This window comes from Camelus dromedarius, chromosome 12, assembly GCF_036321535.1.
Source record: "Camelus dromedarius isolate mCamDro1 chromosome 12, mCamDro1.pat, whole genome shotgun sequence".
Classification (NCBI taxonomy): domain Eukaryota; kingdom Metazoa; phylum Chordata; class Mammalia; order Artiodactyla; family Camelidae; genus Camelus; species Camelus dromedarius.
In genome coordinates, this window is record NC_087447.1 from 402,344 (window position 1) to 408,410 (window position 6,067).

Consider the following 6,067-nt stretch of genomic DNA (forward strand, 5'->3'; position numbering starts at 1 on the left):
AAAGCCAATGCCAGGGACCTGTCCACCTCAGAGGGGATCCTCAGGCCACCACTGTGTTCTGGGGTGGGGAAAGGGGCAGAACTTTCTTCCCCTATGACTGTTCCAGGTGAACAAAACCCAACACCTCCCAAAGTTGCCAGAAGTGCATCAGATCACGGAGCAAATCTGAAAAGTTTACTTCTGAGTTTTAAACTGTGCTTTGAAAACTATGTGAGATGTGCTGAGGAGTGGAGAGGCCCAGCTCCCCCAGGCCAGGGCAGGGCCAGCCAAGCCAGGCCAGGGCCAGCCAAGCCAGGCCAGCTCCCTGGAGCTGAGGCAGCACCCAGCCAGGGGGATGTCGAGGGCCGCCATCCTCACTGTCGCTCCACAGGGCCAGGCTGTCGGTGGGCTGACCTCAGAGTGTCTGCTCACCCCCAGCATGGAAGTGCCCTCAAGGGCTGGCTGAGAACAGCAGGGTTCACTGAGGATCTCGCAACATAAGTCATCAACCGGTGGCAGCAAGTCCGCTCCACTGGTTCTCACCCCCAAGGCCACCCACAGCTCCCTGCGAAGCCGGCTCGGTGTGACACGCAGCACACCACATCGACCATTAGGACAGGGTCCCTCCGAAGGGGAGTCTAAGTCCACTTGAGGCCCTGACTAAGCCCCCCCTCCCCACCAGGCTGCTCCACCCTCCACCCTCCACCCCCACGCCTGGGAGAGGAGATGAGGCCTGCCGAGGCGTCCTGGCATCTGCCCGCCCAGAGGCCGCTCTGGGCCTGCTCCACGACCAGATTTTCACAGTGAACTTGAGAATACACAACAGTGAAGGCGGGCCTGGGGAACCTCCACTTCTGGGAGGGGCACATCATTGGGCAGCACAAATGGGCCTTCAGAGTCCTGACTCCAAGAGTGGCCTTGCTGAAGGGGCAGAAGTGCACAAAAAAGCCAAATCTGCTACTGTCCTCCTCAAGAACGTTCCCAGAGGTGTCCCTCAAGAGGGTGGTTCTGGAGGTTCCGGTCCTGATGTCCCAGGGTCTGACCACAACACCCGTGCCTGCCCAGGGCTGCCTTCAGCTTGGCGGACATCCAGCAGGCCGTCCCAGGAGCCCTGCATATCCTGGCACCCTGAGATACACAGGGAAAAAAAGAGTTCCCTCCAAGAGAGCATCTGGGCCTACCCGAGCCCCCTCATGGGAGCAGCGAAGTCCTCTGACTGTCCCCCATTTCCCCCTCCCACCCCACTGCTGGGTGCAGACCGGCAAGCCCAGTCCATAGGGAAGCCCTGGCCTCCCACCCACCTAGGCGAGCACCCTCGACCCTGTATGGCCGTCCCCTGCCGGACAGAGAAGGGTCACTGAGGGGCCAGGGCGGTCGCGCTGCCCAGGGACAGATCAGCCGCTGTCACACGCACAGTGGGTCCGGAGCAGCGCAATGTGCAGTGGGCAGTGGCTGCCCTGCGCCTGGAGGGACCGCCGGCAGGGCGGAGGGGTCGTCCCCCACCCCAGACCCCTTCCTCTCCTCCAAACTGGCTGTCCGAGCCCGCTGCCCTTGCTCGGCCCGAGGTCCCGCCCGCCAGCCTGGGACCCCCTCGCGCGTCACCTGCGACCCTGGCGCGGGGCCGTCGCCGGCTCTCGGCCCAACTTCGGTGGCGGCCGCGGCCCCCTCGCGCCCCCCGTCATCCTCGCGCCCCGCGCCCCGCGCCCGGCCCGTATGCAAATACAGAACTCCCGCAGCCAATGGCAGGCCGAGCCGGGCCCGCCCTGCCGCGCCGCAGCCAGTGGGCGCGAGCCGGGGACGGGTCGCCACGCCCACCGCCGCGCGGCCCCTCGCGGGCGCGGCCGGCGCGTTCTTTTCCGCACGTCGGCCTCGGGGCGGGGCCGCCACCTGCCGGGCGGGGCCTGCGGGCGCCGCGCTGCCGCCTGGCCCCGAAGCCGCTCCCCCGCCGGCAGAAGCGGGTGGTACGACCCTGGGCGCTACCCCGAGGGCCCCCGCGGTGGAACAGCCCAGCCGCCTCCTCGCAGCCGGATCCCGCCGGGCTCCCGGGCACGTAGCCCGGGCATCGCCCTCGAGATCACCTGCTGCCCGCACCCCCTGCACCCACTCCGGGGCGGTCCGGCTGGCGGCAGGGGGCTCACACAGGCCGACCCAGGGGACTCCTGGTCACTCCTGTGGGACCTGTCGCCATTAAAGGCTCTAGTGCGAGTCCAGAGGGTCGACCGCACCGGGCACAGGGCCCTGGGCGGCTCGTCTGCATCCTTTGCCCCATCCTATTCGGGCATTGAAAAGGGGTAAATCAAGGGAACAGACTGTTTCAGATTTGGAGTTACCAACTTCTGGTGGCGCCCCCTTCTCTTCACACTCTTCTCCTGGCCTCCGGAGGCCGAATTATGGGTCACTGGGACCCCTAATTGGGCAGAGAAGTGCCTGATCCCCTTTGTTCCTGGCACAGAGGTTCTCATAAGACGCTTGTGTCCCTCTCCTCAAATAAGCAAGCGCTCCCCTCTTCCCCAACCTCCCACAAATCAGCCAGAGTCTCTGGCATCTGCCTCAGAGCCTGGTCTTCCCTGGAGGACCCCATTCTCCTGGCTCCAGGCAGCTCCAAAGGACACTTCTGCCCCCACTGTCAGACTGGTCCTTGGCCCAGGGGCAGCACCTTCTCAGCCTCAGCCACCCTGGAGGTTCTCCTGTAGCCCTCCTGCCCTTCAACTCACCGCCCTACTCCTTGTCCCCACTGCATCCCACTTAAGCCTGGGCTGGAGCCCACCAGCTGCCCTAAAACCAGCCTGATCCTCCTGCACCCTTTCCACCATCTCAGTCATTTCATTTCTTCCTTCAGAACTGTTGCCCAGGTGGCTAAGTGCTGAGGCTCCAGGGATGCATCTGGCCCTGCCTGGGACCTCAGGAGCATGAAGCCTAAATGTAGAAATTCAAGTGCAGTGTGTTGTGGGGTTTGGTCCTATGGATGGGGAGGGAGCACAAAGGAACAAGGAGCCGGAACAGTTCTATTGGGGTCAGAAGTTGAGGGGTTTGCAAAGCCTGGACTGTGTGGGTCTTGAAGGAACACTTAGGAATCTGTGGGATCCCTGAGGAGGCCCACACCTTCAGGACAGGGCATGACTGGAGATTCACAGACAGGGCAGAGGTCTGGAGAGAAGAAGTCTAGGATTCAGGGACAAGGACAGGCCAGAAGTCAGGGTGACTCCAAGTTCCTATCTTGTCCTGCTGGTATGACCCCCAATAGTGCCCCCCAGTCCTGCTGGTTCTGACTTCACCCCTTATCACTCTCTGTAGTAGGCTGAATGGTGGTCCCAGACAAATTTATGTTATATCCCAATGCCTAGACCCTGTGAATGTTGCTTTACATAGAAAAAGGGTCTTTTCAGCTGTAATTAAGTTACAGATCTTGATGAGATCATCCTGGATTATCTGAGTGGGTCCCGATCCAATGATGAGTGTGCTTATAAGAGACAGAGGCAAGAGACAGATACAGAGGGAGGAAGGTCATGTGGAAACCAAGGCAGAGATTGCGGTGAGGCTGCCGCAAGCCAGGGAAGCCTGGAACCAAAAACCAAAAGCAGCAAGAAAGGATTCTCTCTCTAGATTTCAGAGTGAGCACAATGCATGGGAATAGGGCTCAGAGGTACAGTGTGTGCTTGGTGTGCAAGAGGTCCTGGGTTCTAACCCCAGGGCCTCTGTGGCAGAGGGAGGGAAGACACAGCTATCAGCCTAGATTTTGGACTTCTGGCCTTCAGGAATGTCAGAGAACAAATGTGTTGTTTTAAGCCACCCAGTCTGTGGTCATTTGTTATGGCGGCCCCAGGACACTGATACACCAACCTTCCTAAGTTACGGAATGCAGACCTGTGCATTTGCACAGGCCTGATGACAGGGGAAAGGGCTGGCCAAGGGAGCTCCTTGTGCAGCTCCACCCTTCCATACACACATGGGAAGGGGCATGCACACAGTGTCTGGGCCAGCACACACCTGGGACCCAATGAGGGCTCAGGGTACAGGTCTGTGAGGGGCATGTGGGCAGAGCACACATGCGTGTCCTTGCCTGGCACTAGCATGAGAAGCGGCAGTGAGTGGCCAGCCATTGTGCCTGGGGGCGACAACACTGAAGGTGGAGTACACAAGGAAGGTGCATACATGCACGTGGGAGGTGAGTTGTTTGTTGGGTGGGTGGGTAGAGGGTGTCAGGTGGGAGGTACAGATATGTGCCTATGCTCCCAAGAGGTAGCAGCTTTGCTGAGTTTAGGACCAGACCAGTGGTTCTGGCAGTTCCCTGGGGACATATCTCGGTCTGCGCAAAGGATGGCATGGCTGGGTAGGTTGTGCACTGCGGACATGTTTGCAGCTCATCACGGATACACGTTTCTCATGACAATTTTCCAGCAACCCTGAGGAGCAGCTGCAGATGAAGGTGGGAGGGGCTGGTTCCTCTCCAAGGGTGCTCCAAGTTGGCCATAAGCTGCTTGTCCCAGACCTTCTCAGGAGCTTCAGTGGAGTGATGCCAACCCACCCCCATTTGGGACTCTCCACTGTACAGGGTCCTTACATCTCGTGGTCTCTGGCAGGAAGGCATGTGCGTGTAGAAGGGCTGGCACAGACCAGCCACTCCCCCCACCCCCAACAGAGAAGATTTTTCTCCAGGCTCCCTCACTTCTCTGGCACCATCCACACCCATGCTTCCTTTCTGCAAAGTCCTTTCTAGAACTTGTAAGCATGGGGATTATTTCTCCTGTTGCAAACAGAAAAAACAAAACCACCCTCTCTTGGTGGGATACTTCTTAGTGGCCTCCACTTTTGTTTCCCACTCGGTGCTGCTGTCTGATTATTCTCCTCCCATTCTCTTTAAACTCTCTCCAGCTCCCCCACCCCCAGCGCTGCTCTGCGCCTGACCCCCATCTCCCTCCACTCAGAGGTTCTCCTGGATGCGCCTTCTCCTTCTGGCTTCCAGAAACCCTCTCCTGGTTTCCCCCTTTTATCTGGCATCTCATATCTAACCCCTCAGCAAATTCGCTTCAGTTCTGCCTTCAGAATCTACCAGGAGCAGATAGCTTCCCACACAAGCGCTGCCCCAACCTGAGCCCGCACCACGGTGGCCCCTGACTCACCTAAGTGGCTTCCTGACTGGTCCCCCAGGTCTGCCCCAGCAGCTTCAGTCTGTTCACACGCTGCCGCCCCCGGGGACTCTATAGGCCAGCACCTGTCATCCCTGCTCATTACCCTCCAGTGCCCCCGGAGCCTCTGGCCGCTCCCCGCCTGGGCCCACCCTCGTGGGCCTCCCTTGTGGGTTCCCGGTTGCTTCTCCGAGATCTCCCCACGGCTGCCCCTCTCTGCTCTCACGTCTTGGCCATGTCCATCCTCACCAGCCACCACTGGCCAGTCCTCTCTGCTCCCGCCGCGGATCCTGCTCTGCTTTATCTTTTCATCAGAGCACGAATCAGCTTCTCACACACCACGCGGCGTAGTGATTCGCAGCGTTCATTGTTTACTGTGTCTGGACCGGACTGGACACGGGTCTGGGGGCTCGTCCTCGCTGCGCCCAGCGCCGGGGAGAGCCCGCGCAGAGGGCTCCATCAGTTTGGCCAGAGTGTACGGACGGCGCGAAGCCGCTGGTCCCGAGAGCGCCACCACAGCGGCCAGGCCGGACTGTAGGCGGCTCGCGCTCTGGGTCTGGCGGATGGAGAGGTGGGCGGCGGCGATGGGGGCGGGTCACCGAGTGGGGGCGGGGCCCGGGCTGTAGGCGGGACCCTAGGTGTGCAAGACGGCCGCTCCCATTCGCTCCGGGCGGCCGGCGAGGGTCGGACTATGCCATCTTCCTGACGGGGGAGGACAGCCCGGCACAGCCCCCTAGCGGGGGCTTAGATACCTAAAGTTCTCCCAGGAAACTGGTCCCCTTGGAAAATGCTAACGCTCTAAACTGTATTTCCAAGTCTTGAGATCCCCGACTGCAGGGAGTGGCTCCTTCCTCCACCTCAGGCCCTTTTTCCCCGCCCGGGTCCCAGTGGTTTCTGCCAACGGGAGGGGCGGGAGGGCCCCGGAAGCCGGCTCCATGCACTTCCGGGTCGAGGAGCGCGCG

At 60.7% G+C, this 6,067-nt stretch overlaps 1 long non-coding RNA gene across 1 annotated transcript; it reads right to left on the reverse strand.

Moving 5' to 3' along the window:
- Nucleotides 1-159: 159 nt before the first annotated feature.
- LOC116152091 (uncharacterized) lies at nt 160-1,677 on the reverse strand. The gene is made up of 2 exons (XR_004135669.2): nt 1,582-1,677; nt 160-1,107 (listed from the first exon to the last, which is right to left on the reverse strand). It is a non-coding gene; the product is annotated as an uncharacterized LOC116152091 (long non-coding RNA).
- Between the last annotated feature and the right edge of the window lie 4,390 nt (nt 1,678-6,067).